General features: G+C 41.8%; 1 protein-coding gene across 4 annotated transcripts in view; it reads right to left on the bottom strand.

The window, feature by feature from the left end:
• twin (CCR4-NOT transcription complex subunit 6-like twin) overlaps positions 1 to 23709 on the bottom strand; it is a 505964-nt gene that overhangs the window by 433210 nt on the left and 49045 nt on the right. The window lies entirely within an intron of this gene.

Below are 23709 nucleotides of genomic sequence, written 5' to 3'. Positions count from 1 at the left end.
CCGATATCGTTTAAAAAAAATTATTAAGGAAATGTGGCAAATGACACGGAGATTAAATTTGGCAAGAGCAGATAGCTGATATTAAAACGTCGTTTAAATTTACAATTGAATTAAGACAAGTGTTATCAAGATAAATCTATCATTTATACATCTACAATTTTGGACACAATTTGGTTTCAAATTTGTTTCACGTGTACGAAATCGTGTACGAAATCGTATCTAAAATCGACTCTCCACAAATTGTCACGGCTTTCTGCAATGAAAAGATCTTCGATATTCTCGCGTGACTGCTCGGATGTTAAAATTACACACGACGTATGTGACGTGTGCCGCCGAAAGCTTCGGTCTGAACCGACGAGCTTTCACAGACACGTAGAAAAACAAACGTTCTCGAGCTTCAGGTGAAACACGCGACACCGCTGTTAGCTACCATCGTTGCATCGTCGTATCCTCCAAGTTGCAACAAAGAGCGAAGGGAGCAAAAAAAATCCGGCCCGGTTCCGTATCCTCGACGAAAACAACCTCCGTGGCACACGTTTCCGTTGCTTTTGCTCCGTCTCTCCTCCGAGTCCGCCCAAAAGATTCATCTCTTTTTTTCTTCGTACCCGCTCTCTCCTCCCCGTTTCCCTCTCTCTCTGTCTGTCCAACGGTCTGCCGATTATTACGCCACCGCGGCTATAACTTTTCCTAGAAGGCATCCATTATCGTGATTGTTTGCAAGTTTATGGTCGACGGTGTTGTACGCGACGCAATTACCTGGCGAATTTCCTCAAGGAGAGGAAACGGAGAGAAACGTGGGGCAGAGGCCTTGAAGGGATTTCAGTTTTCATCATCCCAGAAAGCTCCTCTCGATCGGCTCTCTCGGCTTATGGACGTGAATAAGTAACGCATTCGCGTTAAACTATTCCCCTCCGTAATAAAATATTAGATCGGATTATGAGTTCGTAAAATGTTTTTATTCGTAACAAAATCTGACTGATCTGATAAAAGCGAATAATTCTAACAAATACGCTGGCACACAGTGGTATTTTACTTTTTATCTACCGTCCCTTCGCATAACACCATGTGGTAACCAGAGATTTTTTTATCCAACAATGACAATATTTCCGGAGACAGATCTGTGCCCGGTTCGAAAAATAATTCCCGCAAAAAATTTGTCAGCGAACGAATACAAATCAAAGGGATTATCAACGGTGGTAGTCGATCGATTGATAAAGATTACAAACGATTCTCGGAATGACGCGCGCGCGATAAATTATTTCGCTAATCGATCGATCGATCGTGATGGGCATTATCGTCAACGGGCAAATTCGACGATCGGACACGCGCGCATAAATTAAATAAGAGCAACAGCCAAACGTCTATCTAATAAATATTTCCGACTGGATTCGACGTTTTGGCATGTTTAATTGGATAATAGATAATGCACAGCTGGCATTTTGGCCCGTTTATCGATATCGTCTATTTTCAGGAAAATAAGAGCTCGTGCCTGTTACGAGCAGTAACACGATAACGATGTGTTACACATAAACGTGTTTATATCAAATCGTTTTTGACGAATCGCCAAAATCGCTTCTTATCAGAGCGATAAACCAGAAACGCCACAAGTCACAATTCGATCATATTGCGCGGCATTAAATTATTAAAAAGGAAAATATTACAAGTTCAATAAATCATTTTTCTGCGATTATTTCGCAAATATTTCTAGAGGCTCCACGTTGTACGTGTATGTGAAAAAACAGAATATAAATTATGTAAAATATAAAAATATATTTTTCATGCGTTCCATTAAAAAGAAAAAAAAAAAAGCGCACATGCGCACGACGCTTAAAATTGCTTAACCCACTTGACATCTGTCTGAAGGGAATTTCAAATGCGATTTACGATATTCGCGAATTATTTTATTATTCCATTACGCGCCAATCGATCGAGCGCGGTCTTTCGCGTATACCGGGTAACTCCCCCGGTGTGCTTAATTAAATATTTATAAAGCGGGATAACGGGGCTGTCTGTGGCTGGACGCAAAATCGATAAACGACAATCTGTTCCGCGCGTTCTATTTTCGTCACGGGGTGGGCACCGATTCTCCTTGCCCGAGGATCCCTCTTATTATCCCGACGATCCTCGAAAGGTTCCCTCGGGAAGGAATATCTCTCGGGGTATTGGCCGACTGATTGGAGATTCTCGTTCCAAGTTCACGCCCAAGCACTAACGAACATGCGCTAATCGCGGCGAAATGTGCACACAGACGAAACTGCGGATAACGCTTCACGGCGAATAAATAGCCTAAACTCCGCCAGTTCCTGCGGAAACTTCGCTTCCGAAATACAGACGACCTGATATTATTTTGAACTAACGAGGAGAGCGAGATCTTCTGTAATTAGAAGTGCTGTTGACTTTCGAAAGCGCGCATAATTAAAATTTAATACCTCCATACTTGACATACAATATACAAAAAGCTAATTATGTTAATTGTGTTAAATCGATGCACAATTGCGTTAATTATTACAGTTCATTAATCATCATCAAATTAAAGAAAATACATTCTAATCGATAATAATATTGTTTTGATAAAACAAAAATTTAATATAATTTAAAAAAAGAAAAATAAAAAAATCTAGTCTTATGAAACCTCCCAGAAAAGATTTTTCGGGAAAAGAAGAGCCGCGAGATCAACAATTGAAAAATCGATATAAAATCAATCTAATTAACTAACAAAAAACTCAACAAAAAGCATAATAATATCTACGATCGTGTGTTTTATCGTCGCAGATATATTACGTGAAAAAAAAAAAATAAAATAATACAAATAAAAAATAAAAATAACATAAAAATAAAAGTACAGTGTAATACAAAATTTAACTAGTAACAAGTGTGCTCTAAGAATTTAGACAATCCCATCTCGTCATAGGAACGGTGCAATCGCACCGAAATGTCACGATTGCGGCGGTCAATCAATGCCGATTGATTATGGCGAACGGGGACGTGATTTTCCGACGGTTCTCCCGGTGACACGTGTCTCTCCGGGAAGACGGAACGAACCGGTTTCGGGCTCCCGACGATGCAGGCGGCACTTCGACGGTCGGGATTTTCACGCGTTCGCAATATCTTACCATCCGGGACAGCTGCAATAATCCTCCTTGACGTTTACGACACCCGCGAGAGTGCGAGATGCAGCGGTAGATGATAGATCTAACTTCCTCGCGGGATTAAACGCGGGGTCCCTAACGAAACGCGTTTTATCGCGGCAGATAGAAATGACGGTCCCGATCGGAAAATAAAGATATTGCCTTCACGATAATGGATGGGAACGGCGTTAAACGGCTAATATCGGAGCCATCCGACGGCAACTTTATTTATGTTCCCATCATTTCCCGTTCGTTTTCTATTCAGTCGTAAGGTTTTATCAAATTTGTGTCGTTACGTTAATTTTTTTTTTTTTTTTTTTTTTTTTTTTTTTTTTTTCGAAAACGTTATTTCATAGTAAATACAAAAGATCGTTCAAATGGCTGGAAAAAATTGCGAAAAAGAAAAAAACCTAATCAGAATTATAATTAAAATAAATGAATTCAATGCATCAATGCATGATTCTATAGATCTATATATATTTCTCAAATTCAGTTAAATTTCGTGACCATTTAGCATACATGCTAATAAGACCCGAATAAATCGCTCACCGCGTATTAACAATCATGAAAATGGCGGGATTTGCGTAAAGCAAATGCAAATATTGAGTTCATTGTTTGGAAAGTGCCGGCGAAAAAAATACCGTTTTTAATTGAAATCTCTGTTTGAACGAGGAACAATGTGCGACAATGTGAGACATGTATCACGCATTTTGACGTGGTATGCCCGAGATAACGAGAATAACGAGGTGCTGTTACGCGACGATAAAATGTGTATCGCTATGATGCAACGCAAACAGCGCATCTTCGCTACGGTAAAATTGTTTTCCGCCAGATAAAAAACATTAGCTCGACTCAATTCTCGCAAAGCGAAATTTATTGATCGATGGGAAAGATACGATTCCGCTCGTAAACAAATCAATCTAATCCAATCGGATTTTTCCGTTAACGCTCGTTCGTCCTTTTTATGCAAGTTGTTTTCGTAGAGGACAATAAAACATGTATCAAGTGACGTTTCCGACAGTTGAAAATACTTTGGGTATCTTCAAGTATACTTAAAAAAATGCTTGAATGAGAAGAGATCTCGGGTGTTATTTTTTTTTTTTTTTTTTTTTAACATGTGATGTTAAAATTTAATTCGAGCCGCTCTTTCTCGTTCTCTCAAGATAACTCGTGATCGTTTCTCAAAGCTCGCGTCATGGATAATTCGCGCGAGAAAAAGTATCACGGATCGTGCCGCGAAAACGAGCAAAACTATGTCGCGCGCGCATTCGCCTTATTATCGATTTTCGATAAACATCGTACCACCCCCCCGTGCAACAGCAGTAGCAGCAGCGGCGGCACACGAGGGTGGTATAACACGCTCGAATTACGCACACGACTCGTGAACATTATTCCCCGGTAAAGCGCACATCCGATTCGCTCAGTGTCGAAAGTCACTTTTGTCCTGTTTTCCTCCCCTTCGTTTTCCCGCGTTGAAAGAAAGCGATACGCGAGAGGAAGGGAGAGAGAAAGGAGGGAGAAACTCGGCGGCTTTATCGCAGCCGATATTAAAACGCATACACTAACGAACTCCTCCCTTAATACGCGCGCGCGCGGCAAATGAATGGATAAAAGAGGAAAAAGGAGGAAAACGAGCCATTAACGTTTTCGCATTCGCTACAAAGAGAGCGTGATCCTCCACCGCCCCTCTCCCCCACCTCCCCCCCTCCCGCCCTCATCGCTCCTCGTGACTTTTATATTGTAAGAATTATTCGATTTGCACGCATCCAGAGGTAATGAAATTGTCCGATCCGCTGTTATTTACCGGTTCGCGATATTAACCTTTCCGTTTGAGCCGACCCGAGAACGCCGTTATATGACGTCACACTCAGACGTGTATCGTATATAACATTGCTGCCGATACGCAGCTGCAATTGTAGCAAACTTAGCTCAACGAGGCTCAACGAACAAAACTGTCGGATAAAAAGTAAAGTTTTTCTTATGAAGAGGGATCGTTAAAAGTTATCGTAATAATTAAAAGGTAAACTCGAGAATGCGATACGAGCACGTTAAATCGCGCTTAATTCGCAAGGAGAATAATTAAATCAAGTAGCAGAAAAAGAGAGAGATCTCTCCACTTTACGGCATTCTCCATCTATCATTTTATTATCGTTCATTACTTCTTAACCTGCGGTAAGAGATCACATTTTTTCTCTCTTTCCGGAAAAATCTGGCGAGTTTCCGAGCTTCGCGAAAGAAGCCGTCGTCTCTCTCTCTCTTAATGCAGCCTAATTCCGTGGGTTAACGGATCATGCGGTTTTTTTCATTTTGCATGCGGATAATAGAACGAGCAGGTAGAAAAAAAACTGAAAGTTATATGAGCCACATTTTCATCAACAATTATGAAAATATTATTTACTGCGAAGTTTTCTGAAACCTCGGTTTTAATCAAGCAACTTTCACGACTCTCGGTGAAAGAAAAGGAATAAAACCGCAACTTATGAACCATGAAATATCAACCCGTGCCGTGTAAGAATATCGCGTAAAATCACAAGATTAAATGTTCCTCGAGCGTTTAATTTGGTGACAAAAAAAGGTGCGATTTCGCACTACGTATTTAATCATCGTCTTAAAAATTGATTTAATATTGTTGTTTTATCTGTAGAAATAGTTATCTGCACAAACAGCTTCCAGTGATAATATTACTTCATTCATTATTCATAAAACGTATGCTCCATTCAACTCCGCCGTGTAACTCAATTCAGTTTCTAACAGTTTCTGTGCACTAAATCTCAAATAATTTGACGTGAAGAATAGCAATAATATCACATATAAAATAATTATAGAATAATTATTTAATGTAACAATAACAGCTTTCGCTTTGCACTCTGTTTTAATTTAATCTTAGATTATAATTGCAATCTACTTTCTAACGATCCATTCTATGCTAAATTTTAATAGCTGCTTTAAAGATTTCTTCCACTTTGAGTGGAACGCTCGAATCGCCAGGCAGACGTGCGTAAAGTTATTTTGCTTACTCGGCAATCAGTATCGATTTATCCGAATAAGATTCGCCAAAAGCTGACGACGGACGAATCCAGAATCAATTAATCAAACTCTAGGCACGCTGACGATAGTTGGATGAAGGTCATGAGAAATATCATTACGTGGTTTATTAATCGGACCCTACGCAGATGCGCGATGACTTGGTTTGACGAGCGCAAAGAGTGATGAGCTTCCCTCCCCTCCCCATTCAGAGTTAAACTCGCTTTTATACGGGATTCCGGTATCCACTTTCGATAGATGATGAAGATATACGATATATCCCCGCGAAAAAAATTTTAATAATGTCTTCAAAGATAGGGAGAAAAAGACGACTTAGTCAGATTTATCGATAATTTACGAACGATTACAATTCCACTCGTTGACTCTCTCTCTCTCTCTCTCTCTCTCTCTCTCTCTCTCTCTCTCTCTCTCTCTCTCTTCGTAATAAATAAATAAATAAGCAACGACACTAAATCTAGATATAAAACGTATATTATCGGTTTCTCAATAAATCATCGATAATAATTCTTCTGGTCAAACAATCCGGTATAACTAGAGATACGTACTATATAAAATTAATAGTAAAGTGTAATTCAGTACAAATGTCGAATCGACCAGCTAACTCAACTCGATCCCGCTTATCGAACGCCAGAAATTAACCGATGTTTATTTGTACGTCTCGATCCCGTGGGATCTCTCCTCAATAATGGAACGGTGTTTACATATTATTGATTCGGTTACGTGCCGTCGTTGAATTTAGCGTTCGACGCTAATTGGGAGGGAAGTGTACGTAATCTCGCGGCATATGCAAATCCGCGTCATAACGTCGGTAGACTAACGGTATCACCAGGCGCTTGTTGTACATAAGTTTCATATATATATATATATATATATATATATATATCTATATATATATAATATGTACACACATACGATGCGTGTATATATACATGAACTTTGCACACTCACCTGATGAACTCAACCGCGAGAAAATCGCGTTTCGATAGGTGCACGGTGGAAAGATTTATACGCGCAATTAGCGGTATTATCTCCATTTATCTACGCTACTTGTGGAGAAAACGATCCGTTTTCGACGCGCCGAAGTCGGGATTAATAGCCCCGGAGGGTAAGGTAACTCGTGGTTATTAAATATCGGCGTATACCGCGCGTAAACTACTCACCCAATGCGAGGAGTCAATCATACGCCAGCGTCGTGATTAGGGCAGAGATCGTAACTTACCTGAAACAGAGATTATATTCGACGGCATTAATAGTAATGTCGCGGTTAAGTAACAGAATATCAGACGTTAACGCTTCGAAGTTTGTACGCGTATCGTACGCCGACTAAATTATGCAATCGATGTTTCCGACAGGGAAACTTCTAAACTTGCGTTCTCGATATCAAATATTAATGCATCCAAGTAAATATAATCTAAGATATACTTTCGTTATAAACGATGATAGAGAATGCGATCAAATTCGGCTTTCGTTCGAAGAATAAAATCGCTGCGAACATTAAATAAATATTTAATCGAGAGAGTTGGGGAGGGGGAGAGTGTAATAATCGCATATGTATAATTTTTAAGACGCACCAAATAATAATTCTCCTTTTTATATTACTTTTATACTTTTTTTGTAATATCCTCTCTCTCTTTTCTGATTAAAGTTTCTTTTTTTTTTCTTTTTTTTTTTAGTCAAACATGTGCGATACATGTGCGATATTTTTTTATAATTTCGACCTTTCACATCATAAATTTCTCTCTCACCGTTCCCCGACACTGTCCTCACGATTTTTTGTAAACACAGGTTTTCCAAACGCGAATGTGAGGTGCATTAAGGTGAAAGTTATCGACCTCGGGGCGATGCATCGCTTTTGCATCGCGGCCGGCGCGGCCGGCGTAGCGAGCGAATGCCTCGAAAAGGTCGGAAGATATCCCGGTGATGTAATCGAGCGAACATAAACCGAGCGATATTTTATTGCTATGGACGTCGATACATCGCGGATCGCATTCGATATCGGAGGAACGAACGCTCTTGCGTAGGGACGCACCGCGGAAGTGCACAGGGCGGCGGAGCAGTGACTGGCCGGGATCGTTCCTTTATTTTTGTCAGTCGTTACAGCAATTACACGTTTCAGGGCTGTCATCGATAATGCATACCTAGACCCGCGCGGCTTGTTATACGCGTTCGGCATAAGGTTCCCTGAACCGATGTAGCAAGCATCCCGCTAGCGAGCACAAAATCATACCGCCTCATTCTATTCAACCTTGTTCAATTAACCGGTTCGATCAGCAAACTCGCATTCCACGGCGATCGCCGTACCATTCGGCGTGCAACCGTCGGATCGGCCTGAACGGCACGCGGTTTGAACTTTTGCGGCGTACGCTGTGCGTGGTGTCGGTGTTAATCTAATCGACAGATAAATAAACCGATAATTGCTTAATCCGCACGCACGATTATTACCTGACCTCATAACGCGCGAATAACTCATGTTTGATATCTGAGCGATCCGCGATACAAAATTTCCCGATGAACATATCCACGCGGACCAAAGTCTTTACTAAGACTAAAAAATAAATAAGCGTGTCTGAACATGTTCTCGATCGCTGAGCCATCTCGTACATAGAATCCGGTCCAGTCCAGAAGAATGCGAAAAATCGCCGTGGCTTGCTGAAAAACGGCTGATTGTTAGACCACTCCCGTTCGACGCGGTCTATTAAAGTTACTCGATGTCGGTAATTCTCGTAGAATTTTCTGGCAGAGCGCGCGACCTCGTGTTAAATGATCCCGCCACACCTTGACACGGTACTGCCTAACTATATAGATAGGATAGTAATCGAAACGCGATACTCCTGCATAATACGCCGGATCAACGGAAAATCTCAGTCGAGGGCGAGGCTCTGAGAAACGGATTTTTTTCCGCGTTAAAAATGCCGAAATTAGGACGCTCGTTTGCAAGGCGGCTTACGTCCGCGTATCTCATTTATACATCGCAAAATCGCGAGATTTGCAGTTGGAAATTAATCGTGACGGCATAATAAAACGGCAAATACGCACGAACTTTTGAAACTGATATATTTAATTAATATACGCAAAGAGAGATGGAAAATTAATAATCGGTCAAGGATTTACAGCTGTCGCACAATTACACGTACAAAAAGCGAGTGCGATCAAAGTGATGCGGAGTTGAAAAAAAAAAAAGCGGAAGCAAACGACATTTCCCCGACAGTCGTCCACGGCGATTCATCACGCCGTAAATAGCCGGGTAACATTGTAAACCTCGCTGGCGATAATCAAAAACATAACTTTCACTCCGAGCGTCCGAGCTACAACGGTTGGCCGGCCGTTGCTGCCATAAAATACAATGGCCGCACGTATTGTTGGCCGCATGTACCGCAAGCTAAACGCAACCTATTTTTTCTCGCTCCCCCGGGCACGCGACGGTACAAAGGGTATGTATAATCGAAACGCATTGACCGCCATTTGCATAGCACTGGCCCGAGTATTTTATGGAAATTGCCGAGGCAAAAACGGGAGAGAGAGAGAGAGATAGAGGCGAAGAGGGAAAGAAAACGAAACATTTATTACACGAAGCAAAGGACAGAAAGAGAACAAATTTTTTTCCGCGAGGTGAAACAACTCCTCTCTGAAATGAACTAAAATACATCTTCATAGACACATACACAATTGTCAGTAAAATAGCGTCGTTATATATAAATAAAAACGTACAATAAAAAAGTAATACCATTCCTGTATTATAAATACAATTTATACGCCGTAGATACAACAATACGAGCGATATCATATTTTTTTTTTCTTTTTGTTTTTAAATTATGAGGCGATACCGCGACTTGATTGATAAACGACGGTCAATTTCGATTTTCTTCGAAACTCGAAGAAGTCTTTCAGAGGACTGTTTTTCTCCCGCCCACAGTGTTCTTCGCCGTGGCGTTAAACAAATGTTAAGCGGGGATAAAACGGCGGACGCATAAAGCACTCACGGGAAGACCAGAACTCTCGCGGCAGAACATAAAATACGAACCCGATATAGCGCAGCGGTGGCGGTGGCGGCGACGAGGTGCGAGCGATGCGTTTAAACTGTCCGCTCAGTCACTCGATTTACGACGTGACGAGGAGAATCGAAGTTTGTACAAGTACTCGCGTTAAGAGACCATCGCTTTTCCGCGATCGCCGCTTTTTCACCCGTTCGTCCCGGCGGCTCGCGAAAGCGAGCGCGAGTCGCATCCCATTTACATAAGTGGATGGAATAATACCGGCGAGCAGTCAATGTATTACGCGACTAACCCGTTGTGGAAACCGGAGTTGAAGCCGTAAGTCGCCCAAGCGGGGGAATAAGTCGCGACTGTGTGTCGTGAAGGGGAAAAAAAAAAAAAAAAAAAAAAAAAAAAAAAAAAAAAAAAAAAAACAGAAACGGAGGAAACGCGCGCTATAACCCGAGATGTTGTTTTCCGGCACCAAACAATTCCTGGGACGAACGTGTTTCCTGGTGCTTTCTTCGTTTTTTTTTCGGACGCGCGTCGATGTACATGGTATGTTTCGCGAGAATCGCATTAAATCTAACGAGCCTCGAGTACTTTTGTACTCCAATCTAGAATAAAAGATTACAAATTTAATTTGTAATCTTAAATATTTAATTATAAAAATAAAGTTAATTATGAAAACAATTCATGTAACATATTCCACATATGCGTATTGAGACGAAAAGAAAAGAAAAAAGTATATTAACAAGAGAAATAAATATGATTATTTTTTTTTTTTCAAGAAAAATTCACAAATCACAAGTCGAGAAATGCCACGTATTTCGAAACGTATTTTCAACGTTTTATTTCATACGCTCCCGCGTATGAAATTAATTTGCATCAAAGTTTACATTTATTTACGGCCCGTTGCAGTTGCGAGCAAAAAGATTACGCTTCCCAGGTTTGCAACGTTACCAGGACGGAATCCCTCGACAAAACGCACGATGCAAATCAGTGTTTAAGTGCGACGCGTTGCCCGGCGAGAGACATTTCAGCGATGGAGATATCTATAGTTTTCGGTCCCGCAGTGTCTTATTACGTATTCCACCGCCGCCCGTTTAAACCACCACCACCATCATCACCACCACCACCACCACTATCGTCGTCGCCGTCGCTGCCGCCGCCACTCCCACCACCACCCGTAGCCACTACATTTCATGGTAGCGCGAAACTTTGCTGCCCGGAAAGTTCAATGAAATTAACTTCGCTTTGCATACGCTTAATAGCCCGTATCGCGGTCGCGATCTGCGAACGTAAGGCCCAGGCCGCTGCTCGACTTCGCGATTTTCCGCGTGAGCTGCTTTTATCACACACCCTCCCACGGAATCTTCTCCGTCTTTGCGAAGCCGTATGCAGTCCCATTCGTCGCACAATGCGCCCGCTTCGACCGCGATGACGACTCGTATCGTCTCTCACCCGCTCTTCTGCTCGGTCTTCAAGTTAAAATTTAATGCGCTTCGGGAGTCGGAATGATCTTGTTCCCTCCCCACGAATTTCTTGGCGCGCCAACAACTTTAGGAATATCGATTTATCAAGAACCTCGCTTTATTTTATATTAATTAATCAAACATTACGAAAGTGTAATTATGGTATTTTTTTTTTCTAAAATTATACGCGTAACTTCCGGCGAGATAAAAATTCTCCATTTTTTCTTCCCCCCCCTTTTTTTTTTACATAAAAAGGTTCATTGTCATCAAAAAATTCAGTGGAATATCGCGCACGAAATATTCAGAAATTCTTCGTTCCTCGGGACGTAATAACCCGTGTATAACCATCGGATTTTTAACGAGACATACATCAGAACGAAAATCTCGACCGAGACAATTTGTCTGGTGGCATTATTGCGTCGCGGATTATTACGGGCACCATTTTCCATCGCGATTCTCTTTTCGCGAGCTGATTCGAGAAGACGTATCTCCCCAGAGAAAGAAGCTTCCGCGAGTGCTCCTCCACGCTACGTTTTTGCCGGGACGGGATTTCTTTATGCGCGATGCCTCCACCACCGCGTTCTCCTCTCTTCTCTAAACCCATTTTACTCTCGTTTTATACTTTTGTCTGTTCTTCACTTGTCGAGACCCACCACACTCGTGGCGTCCGTCGTTATGTAGACGTCAGCTTCCGCGCGAGGGAAAAATGCTTTTGTAATCTGAATCGAGAGCACGTTGACGTTGCGAGGAATGTCGTATAACATCGTATCCGATAGAATCGAGCCATTTTTAACGGCAATATGCATCTCGTCGTGTAACGAATATCCATTAAGACGCGCATCAAATCGATCACGCCTGACGCCAAAGATAAAAACAAATTGCAAAATTGCGAAACGAATTTTCGGCCTCTACCTACCTCCCTATCGCGTGTGATAATAATGTAATATGTATAATTATTAATAAATAAATATGTTGCATAAAATTAACGTAGAAAATAAATAATTAAACGTAATAATATTAAATTAATTTCACATTCTGTACTCGAACATTATCTTACGTATAACTTAGAATAGTATATATTTTTTTTAAATCATTAAATGAAGTTGGTGTATATCAAAGCCGATGTCTCTCAAAGCTATTTTACAATTCAATTCAGATTGAACGTGAATCGTTCAACTCAGAAGCGATAAATATCGGTATAGCTGCTGCAGTCGCGATGCATTTTGCTTGTTTTTGCGCTGTTCAATGAGCTCGAATGATCGCAATGACTTCGAATGATTGAGCTACCACGCAATGCACAGCGGCGTTGATGCGACGACAATGCTACATCAAATGCGTTTGTACAGCTGAATAGCCGCAGCTATGCGCACACTCTATCTCTCTTTCTCTCCCCCCCCTTCTCTCTCTCTCTCTCTCTCTCTGTTTCTCTGACTCTCTCAACCTGGTTTCACATCATATTAATTTCCCGGAACTACGATTTAAACGGTGCTCGAGCGTGGCGCGCTCGTTCCTGTAAACTCTCACAGACTAATACGAGAGTTCTAATGTCGATTACAATGGCCATTAACACGACACGGCTGACAGCCTTACCGTTACAACAATCTCTCTTACAATTATGACAAATGCAGATCGCGAAGCCGTAATTCAATCGAGCGTAAATAGGCAACCGGCCATTACTCCGAATTCGATGGGGGGGAAAAAAAGAAAAAAAAAAAAAAACAAGAAACGGTTCTCTTTCTCCGTCCGAAACTTTGTTTCGTTTAAAGAAATTGTTCGATCTCCGGTCTACGGAAATGTCGTTACGCGACACCCAGTACATCGTAACATCGTCAGGTCACGTTAATGCTTAATCGAACACATCCCGTCACATTCCCGCATCGACGTCGCAGCGGCGTATTTCGCGGGTACAGATCGTCGCCAATCGCCACTCTGCGACTGCATCCACTAAAGTGCGATTGAAATTACCGGTGGAGGACGAGGGTCGACGACGGGGGATCGAGCACACGCGGGGCCGAGCCCTCGTTCGAAGACGAGATTCGATCGATCGATCCGCGGCGGCGGATTGAAATACGACGGAGACGGAGACAACTGTCGAGCATGCGAGAATGGAGAGACTCGGCAATTCTATGCGGACGACGATCCCCGCGGTCGAAATGGCGCATAACTTGGGCGAATAATCGTCCTCTCCCTCTCCCCCCTCCCCTGTCCCTCCCGCCCACCGTGGAAAATGCGCCCGACGACGGTCCCGTATCGATGGCCGACGACCGCGTACCCCGGCACGTGCCTCGAAATCATCCTTCGGATACCGCGTCTCTTCGAGAACGCGCGCGCGCGCGTGTCTGTATTTCCGAGCATCGAACTAAAGGCATTTAACTATAACGCAAAAAAGTTGGCGGTGCTATTTTATTTATGCGTTTTTAGATATATAAAACAATCGTGTGATCGCGCGTCTTTTGTATCTTCTTTATTCGCTCTGTTTGAGCGAATAACTCGCGCGTTTTGTTCCACTCCGAAAAAAGACTCTCACAATACAGATCTGGAATAATCTCTCCTCTTCAATAAACGTCGACCGCAAAAATTGATCCCGATTCGGTCTTCCTCGGGGGGATTGCTCCGTACGCTCGGACACGAAATCGCCCGGTTTTAATGGATTGCTCGGTGGGAAAATTAAATTTATCTTATCGCTATTTATACGCGGCGACCGCTGCGTGGCATAGAAAATGGGCGGGCTAATGCGATTGAGTCGCCTATATTTACTTGCAATAACGCCCGCCGTCTCATTGTTAAATAAATCATCGTGCGCTCTTGATAATGTCGCATCTCTTTTTACCGTACCGCGGCAATGCTTCGCGTCGAATCGCGCGGAATGATAAATTATGTATTATTCGAAGGAACGGGAAAAACACATCGACGCTTCTCGGCACGCATTTGGCATTTAAACGTGACTACTTGGTTTTATATTCGTGCCGATGAGAAATGCAAGATGGAAAAAATGAGAAGAGATATTTATGCATAATTTATCACTCGTAAGGTTATCGGTAAGACAATAAATTTCTATACAGAATGTTTCAAAAATGGAAATCAATCGGAAAGATTCAAATCGGAAGGTTCGAAAACATGAAAAAAAAGTTGACATGAACATAGATCTGGGATTGTTTTCGCCATTTTTATGTTAAAATTTCTTTGTTTTCGAATTTTTTTGTCAAAAACGAAACGAAGAGATGATCTTAATTAAAGTTAAATAAAAGTTGTAGGCTGCTTTAGCACTACACAGGATGCATCACACTGGAGATACAGTCCGCCTAGCAGTCTTCTTGGCAGAAATCAGAATTCCAGAGTTATCAAGAAAAATATTAAAGTTTATAGAAAAAATTTCAAATAGGATCGATTACACAATAGCGGCTGACCGCGACCGCAAGAATGAAACTGAGATGCGACATCGAGACTTTTTTTCTCCTTTTCCTCTCCGCGGCAAAATCGCGATGGCGCACGCGAAGCCTTATCAATCATGGTAAATTTTCTGACCGATCAATCTTAAAAGTACCACGCTAATATCGCACGTCACGTTTTAGATAACGCGTTTTTCATCGTCCGCTTTACTTCTTCTTTGTCCTTCCTCCTCGTCTCCGTCGACAATCGCTTCGTCGATATCACCACTGTTTCCTCCTTGCCTCCACTCGGCGCCGCTCCATTCCGTGACGCGAATCGATAATTCTCGATCGACAAAACTGTCGTGACTGTTATGGACGAGGCCGAATATTCATTTTTTTCCCTGCGTGTGCCGGAACGGATACGGCGTCATCTTTTTCACCGACTTGACAGATCGATGAAATTGCAGCCCGGGAGCGACAAAATGTATTAATATATCGCATCGAACATTCTTTTTACAAAACGTCTTGTCAAAAGAAGAATATACCAAAGATAAAACGATAAATAAAATATTAACTTCGAATACGTCGCATTCGAACACAATTCTACAATAGAGGAATAATAGAAAGCATAGAATAAGTTCGTTCTTCGAAAAACTTTCAGAGAAAAAAATGATGCGTTTCAGAAGCTATCATTAAAATAATATAAAACGAAACATGTATAGATAGAATGTAGATGTATACGAACCGCTTACATAAAAAAAAATATTACATTCCGACGTGTAATGTGTCGCAATAAAGCTGCAAGGGACAACGGCGAAATTTTAAAGGATCCAATCCTTATAACGTAATCAATTTTTCCGACCTCTTCTCTTTTGTATCTCGTCCACCTCTCGTTCCACCGCAATGAGCGTTCTTATTTATCGCCGCGATCTCGAATCTAAGCACTTTGTGTCGCTTTTACGGTGACACCATCATCCCGTGAAAGTCCCACCTGTCATTCGAACGCCACCGCGTTTCTCCCGCGATCTCTTTCTCTTTTTCCTTCTTCTCTCCTTCGATCGTCGACTTTCCTATTTTCATTTCACAAATATTACAAGTTGTAACTCTTTTTGTATCGACGGACGACTTAAGAAGAAAATCCACATCGTTTAGCCGCGGGAGCGTGAAGCTCCATAACCGGATTATTATTTTCCGTCCTCCCTCCTTCGGAGATTCAACGTGCGCGAGCGAGCATTACAACGTTTGTCATTTACACGCGTGCGCTCCTCCACGTCTTTCAAAATAAATTCTACCCAGCTTGCATCGAGTTACGGACCGTCCTGCGATAACAAAAGAGCCCCGTTGTAAGGAGCAAAGCGCCGCCACTTGAAAACGGATTATGTAAATCGGAAGTCGCGCGCGTCTCGCCACCGGATTTATGCGCGTTGGCCTCACGCCTTTTCGCCCCAGCCGTCGTTCCTCGAGGTCTCTCTCTCTCTCTCTCTCTCTCTCTCTATCTATCTCGCAACAAACGACGGGGCAACAAACAACGCACGGGCGACAAACAACGCGCCCGGTAATAACACCGTCTTGTGTCTTCTGGATGGCCCCGCGTGTTGTTCCTCCGTTACTCCTGAACGCAGCAATAAACGCGCGATCCCTATCGAGAGTCGTGGAGTAATTTCCACGCCGACACACAAAGGTCGGAGGGCGGGTCCATTAAGGTAAAAAGAGCCGACGCTGCTTCCGAGACTGTTAAGAGGAAGTTTCGGCAAAAAGCGTTCTCGGAGCCGTAACAACTCGCTCGTATATCCAGGGTGATGTCGGGAGAAGAGGAAAGAGACGACTACGGCGAGCGTTGATAACTAACAAAACAGCTAACAAAACGAGCTATTCTTGCACGATCATCTCATAATTCCACCTCCCCCCCCTCCCCCTCCCACCCTCCTCTATGTATTGGGAAACGCGTGAATACCCGAGTTCACAACTCGCTCGTCGTCGAAACGGATCGGTGGAGGACGAAGGAATTTGCATTTAGTCAATTTGCATTGAGATGTATACACTCGGAGTGACAGTGTGTATGATAAAGAGAGCTCCCTGATTTCTAAAGAGTTCATTTTTTCAGACCGTTTTAAATCCGAGGTTTGAGGAAAAAGAGAACGTTACATTGTGAGTGCGTTAAAGGGTTTTACATAATGTTTTACATAATGTATGAAATGCTTGAAAACTGATGGAATCATCGTTTCGGGAAGCGTCTGAAAACAAGTATTCGGCCCGTAAATGGAGCATTTAACTGGCGCGCTGTTACTCACTGTAGTCTTCAACGCGAAACACGTAAACCCGCTTTCATCCCTCCCGTCCTCAACCCTGAAACGCTTCACTTAGCGTTCCGTCGTTGTTACGCGGTAATTACGTCCGGGAAGCCGGGAGAAATCGGGAGGGAAGGAGGGGAAGAGAGAGGCCTTTTCGAAGCGGGGGAGGGGATCCAGCGTCCGCCAGACAATACTCGTTTGAATTTCTATGAGCAGTCGCGGATCACCGGATCGAGAGGGGCGAGGCGAAGGGAGAAGGAGGGAAGACAGGGACGACTGTTTGTCGAACGTGACGATACGTTCGGTCGTTAATGGCTGACGATCGATATCCGATACGTCACGAGTGTTGGTCGCGTGTCCCTCGGGGGATCGACGATTTCACATGATATGTCTTCGTGCGCAACATGTTGCGCAGTTCGAAAAAAAAAAAAATATATATATATATAAACGTAATGCAACGAAAGGTTGATTCGAAGCGACGGGTCACGATTGGATACCGTTACAATAACAATCGCGCGATAACTTCGTGACCGACTCGATCCGAAATTTCAGTTTGAAATCGTCTATCGGCGACGTTATTATTAGTCCGGCACGCGACCTGTCGATATCACTACTTCACTATGCATTTCTCACTTATCCGCGCTCTTATTCACGAACAGACTATTACACTTTTAAATTGCCCGGTCGGAATCGTACTAAGGTGGTGAAGTCATAAACTTTGAGGAATGGCGAACTTTCGCAATTTCCCAATAATCCCTCTAAACTACGATAGTTCTGAAGTTTAATTTTCTTCGGGGGTGCGCACACGCGAGAGGACAAAGCGTTCCCATTTAAAGAAAATAAGAAAGTACGACGGAAATTTTATTTCGCGCGCGGGGAAACTTTCCCAATGTATCGACATTCGCGCGTTCGCGCCACAATTCTCGCCTTGCGTATCCCAGAGATTATTGGCAATTTTTCAATACGACTCCTGTTCGTATGTAAAAAAAAAAAAGGAAAAAAAAAAGATAAATGGAAAACGTAATAAAAATCTGATAAAATAAATGGTAATAAGTTTCGAGTATATTAATGCTTCATCTACATCGAGTTGTACAATTTATTGGCTGAGTTTTGTTGGGAAATTAACTTATACGAATATAATGTTTTGATTTATTGCAACAAACAAGTGCTCCTTTTGTGCAAACAAAAGTAGTAATTTGTTATCCGTCTACACTTCTCTCGAACAGCTATTAGACCGCGTGAAAACGTTTTTATGAAAGTAAACGAATCAGTAAGGCAGTTAACCGCTTTCTCGGCTGGGCAATCATTTGTCTAAAAGAAAGTTTTTGCTGCACAGCGCAGATTACTTCAATTACATGCAATCCAGACGTTCCCACAAATTGTGGAACGAAACTACAAGGGAATAATTTTATGTGAAGCGAAAATAAAATTATTCCAAAATGTTATTCAAACTCCGGCTAAGTATTACTAACAACATGTTAAATATAATAATCAAGATAAATATTTGTTTTCATATAAAAATTACATAATCTCGAAGAGCTGACAAATTATTTTTAAAACTAATTTTAGAATTTTTAGAAGAAAAATCCACGAGATTCACGTAGCTCGAATCGGAGTAAAAAAATTTTTTGTCGTCCCGCTCGGCTTTCGAATCTCGTTGGGAACGATATCAAGAATGAGAAGATCGACGCGAAAGAAGATATCGAAGGTGTAGTTACTCGCGAATGTTTGCTTAATGTCGCGACCTCCTCGCTCACTTCCGGAAGAAAGCTTACCTACGTGGAATTGGATTCCGGTAGTTTTCCGGAGGCAAGCAAGGCAGACGGGAATCAAGAGAAAGAAAGAGAAGGAGAAAAAGAAAGAAAGCCTCGAAAAATTGACGGGTACGCAAAGGAAGCCGAAAGGATCGGCGAGGCAGATCCTCCGATCCTTTCGCGTCTCACGACGCTGAATACGAATCGCGGCACGTGGCACAGAATCCTCGGGATGCGTCAGAACGCGATGCGCGGGATGAAAGAGCGGAAGAAGGAAGGGAAGAGGGATCAGGAAGGAGGTAGCGCAAATACAGGATATTTTTCCCGGTGGAAACAAACGCGCTACGTGCCCGGAAATTCAATCGTACCCGTCTCGATGTAAGTGCGGGGGTGGACTTTTCCAATTAGGCCGAACGGAGATTCATAGCGACAGGGAGCGGCCAACGTGTTTAAAAGTAACTCCAGGTAGGCTAAAATTATATCAACAAGCATAATTCCGTCACCGGCAATCATGAAATCAACAAATTTAAATCGCACGTGCACACACACACACACACACACACACACACACACACACACACACACACATCACAGTAAAAACAGTAATCTCTTTCAGTATGAAAGTTAAATTTTAGTCGATATAAATTTTTACCAGTGGCAGATTACTCGATAGAAGGGCCAGATTAGATGCAACGGAGGTAGCGCTAATCAAAGTGAGTGCAGCGAACAATCGGGCCCCAGGGGCGGAGGGTCCCTCCCCCTGAGAAAATAATCAACAAGCCAAGAGAGAGGATATCTCGCCGGAATCGAAACTAAAGCTTATGGATTACTCGCCCGGACACTTAAATCGCTCTAAGAGCTTTTTTATTCTGATGACGCACAGAGTTACCTCCTCTGTAATCTTATCCCGTTTTACTTCCTGGCTCGGCGGCTGGCTGCCCGGAAGTCGTCGGGGGTTGGTAAGGTAGGCAGGCAGGCGCTTACTTAGCTCGACAAGAACGACGTAGTTTTATCGGTGACTATGCGCGCTTTGTCAAGAGGGGCGTAGACGCGATTAAGTCGTGATATACGCTTTCCCTTGCATTTGCAACTTGGAGACGACAGAACGGACGAGAAACTTGAGGGAGTAAAAAACACACGCAAATTTCTTTCCGATATCACGCTGATATGTGTCACGTTAACGACAACTTCCTCGTGCTTTTGAATCATTGAAGTGTATCAGTTACTACAGTGGCAACGATAGATTGACTCTGTACACTTCAGGCAACTAAAAGATATTGCGAGTCATATCAATCTGCTCTAATAAATTTGCGCTAATAAATTAACGCTATTGAGATAACTGGAGAAGAATGACGTACAGAATTTAACAGTATGAAGATAATGATGTGATAAACTGCATTTGATAAAATAACGATTTGCAGCAAATTGATGTAATGCTATGTACGTCAAATAAATTCAAAAGTCATTAAAATCGTATCAATACACTGCTATCGTTATCAAGCTATCAATCATTCCGTATTTTGAAATAATTAATAAGTCTACGAACGTAGCTCACGTAATACGGAATAATCCTACTTGAATAGTTAAGAAAAGAATTATAAGTTATTACTTAGATGTAGCAAACTGCGAGCTCGTATTGCGAACAAATAGCACGAATGAATAGTTGAACGTTATTAAAAAAAACATGATCCAAAATTAAGAATTGATGAATTATCACAGATTATTTAAGTATTTCAAGCATTATAAAATAAAATTTATTTATCATTCTTATTCTGTATAACTGTAATTTCGCATAATTTGTACACGTATTTGTACCGTTTAATAGAAAATCAAATCGATTAACTTAGATAAATGGTATTGAAAGTTACATCAAATTAAATTAGATTACAAAGCTATGTTAAATCGTGCTTCTAGATCACAAATAAACATTGTGACATTATTTATTAAACATAAGTTGTAAATATAACAGAATATATGTAATACATACATCTAAATACGCACACACACATACGCACACACACACACACGCGCGCGCGCACATCAAACTTGAAATGATTTCTCTCTAATAATGAGAAATGTTCGTGATATTAACAGTCCCGCGAAATATGCGTTGTCAATTATTGGCAAGCATCGAATTTCCTGTTGACCGCAAACTGTTCGTCTGCATTTGATGCACGTGCGCACCGGAAGCGGAAGAGCTTAATCCACAAGCGATGTGTTATCGATCGACCACCTTGTTCCGTTTAGATAACATTGGGTCTCTAAACGAGCGAAGGAAACGCGACGTGCACTCAATTAAATCCGCAAATATATCGTTCTCCCGGGGTTTTCTGTATGTCGGTCGTAGGATTTCCACAATCCAAGGATAGTCCGAAAATAATCAGCACGACAGACAAATGGTACGACCCCTGTAATCGAATGCTTACAAATCCCAATAGTTTCCGAAGTATACCTTCATTCAGCACTTTTCTCGGATCCCAGTTCATTAAAGGAACATTCAGCTTTAGATTATTCATTATTATTCATCGACTCGTCTTAATATAGCAATACATCGTTAACCTTCGATTCGTTAATTAAACTTCTGATATGTGAATATACAACACGATAAAGAAATGAGACAAATCTACAATTTATAATTTTATATATTAAAATATACTTTATATATTAAGATAACTAAAATAATATTATGAATTATGAATTTATCTCGTTCTTGAAGTAAAACTACCGATATCGTATAATTTTTAAATAAATTTGAATACATTTTAATAACTGTGACATTTAGTTGTGAGATGTAATATTAATAGAGATTAAAGATGTAATATTAATAGAAATATATGGAAAAAAATTAAATACTTTTTTAAAAAAAACATACTATATAAATTTAATAGAAGACAAATGTTTGCACTATCAATATTCGTAATTTGCTAAATATACATATAAAAACTTAAATAGTAGTAGCTGTTAAATAAAGAGTTGTGAAACGGCAGTTAGTGCTAGTGTGGGAAATAAGAAACATTACTTAAAGCATATCTCTCCCGAGTATATTCTTCAGCTCGACAAATTCGCGAGTACTTGTAAAGACGCTGCGAGAGACTTCGCCCCACCCCGCTTGTTATTCCACCGTAAAGAAGATGAATCGCGAAAGGTTCTTAGACAGGAAACAGCGCCTTATTCGTCCCTTCCTCTCCCGCGGCGACCTTGTTCAATTTAGAGAAACCATCGATTCGAACGGGGCATACGACGTCCGCGCCAATTAAGCCACGAGACATGTCATTCTCGCAAAATGGGTAGATGGGCCGAGGTTGGGAAGAAGGGAGGGGAGCAAAGGGAGGGGAAAAGAGGGGAGGAGAGTCTCGTTCCTCGCGGTCCTCCCTTTCAGAATTCGACTAAACTGAAAATAATCCATCTGATAGGCACGTATTGTTTCCGCCTACTTGCGGAATAACGGTCGACCCCTTTTATAATGCCACCGCATTAATATTCGTTCGCCGTCGGTTTATTTTCACTCATCCGCCCGTGACGCGAGTACCACGAACGACCGTCACAACCTAATCCCCCTGAATAATTAATCGCCCTACTGTGGCTCTACTTTGTACCGATCGCGAGGCGGCGGCCGGGCGAGGTGTCAGACACGACGCGCGCGGCAGACTTCGCTTACTTTCACTTCTCTATCGTTAATTCCGTTCTATCGCCGGGAAACTTGCGTCTGATTTACCTTCGCAATTTACATTCCCGCGCCGCGCTTCGAGCTCGGAATCGATAATGCGATCGTTTAACAAAACTGGCTTCGCTTGATATTTGAAAGTGGAAAGTATACGTATGCGTATCGGTAGCCTGCCTGACATCTAATCGCTACAATAAAATGCGATCCGGTCAATCAACACGCGTATTACGACATATTAATTTTTGCAGTTTCATTTTTATCCCCCACCCCTCATTATTTTTCTCGCTCGGAGACATTTATATTAACAAATCAGAAATTTCTATGTGACGTTTGTTTTCATTTGGTTCGCATTTGAATTCCACGTTATTATTAAAATTAATAACGTTCTCTTTAAGTAATGAACGCAGCCATGTAATAACTACGAGTCATAATTCCGTCGCTAAACGTGTACGCTTGAATTCGCACCAAATTTCAATCAATCTCACTTGAATGCTCCGGGCAAATATAAATAACAGCGGAAAACGAAACATGGTCTAATTGTGTTATAACAAAATGAATTTCATATTGCTTATGTAACGTGCAACGGTAAATATCGAGGTATATTCGGCGTCCATTTAACTCTGGACAAAAGCTGTTTCGCGCTTTATCCTCAAAATACAGTGTTCCCGCAAATTATTTCGAATCTTAAATGAGGGACATGAAGCGGGTGAAGAAGCAAGAGCCGGATGGAGAAAGAGGGGAGAAAAAAGGGAAAAGGAGGAGAGAAAACTTTCTCCGGTGATTGTCCCACTAACCGCGATGTTATCGAGTATATATACACACACATATATATATATATATATATATATATATATATATATATATATAGCGAGGATTTATATATACATATATATTCTACACCCGCTCATCGCTTTTCTCTTCTAACGACTCTTTTCTCTCGCGACTTGATTTGACCTCCATTTTCTATCTTTCATCTGAACGGCGAGAAAGCCTGGCGTTCAAGCGTAGTA

This window comes from Pogonomyrmex barbatus, unplaced genomic scaffold (assembly GCF_055798465.1).
Source record: "Pogonomyrmex barbatus isolate J1 unplaced genomic scaffold, ASM5579846v1 scaffold1, whole genome shotgun sequence".
In the NCBI taxonomy this organism is placed as follows: Eukaryota; Metazoa; Arthropoda; class Insecta; order Hymenoptera; family Formicidae; genus Pogonomyrmex; species Pogonomyrmex barbatus.
This window is presented reverse-complemented; position numbering and strand designations above follow the sequence as displayed.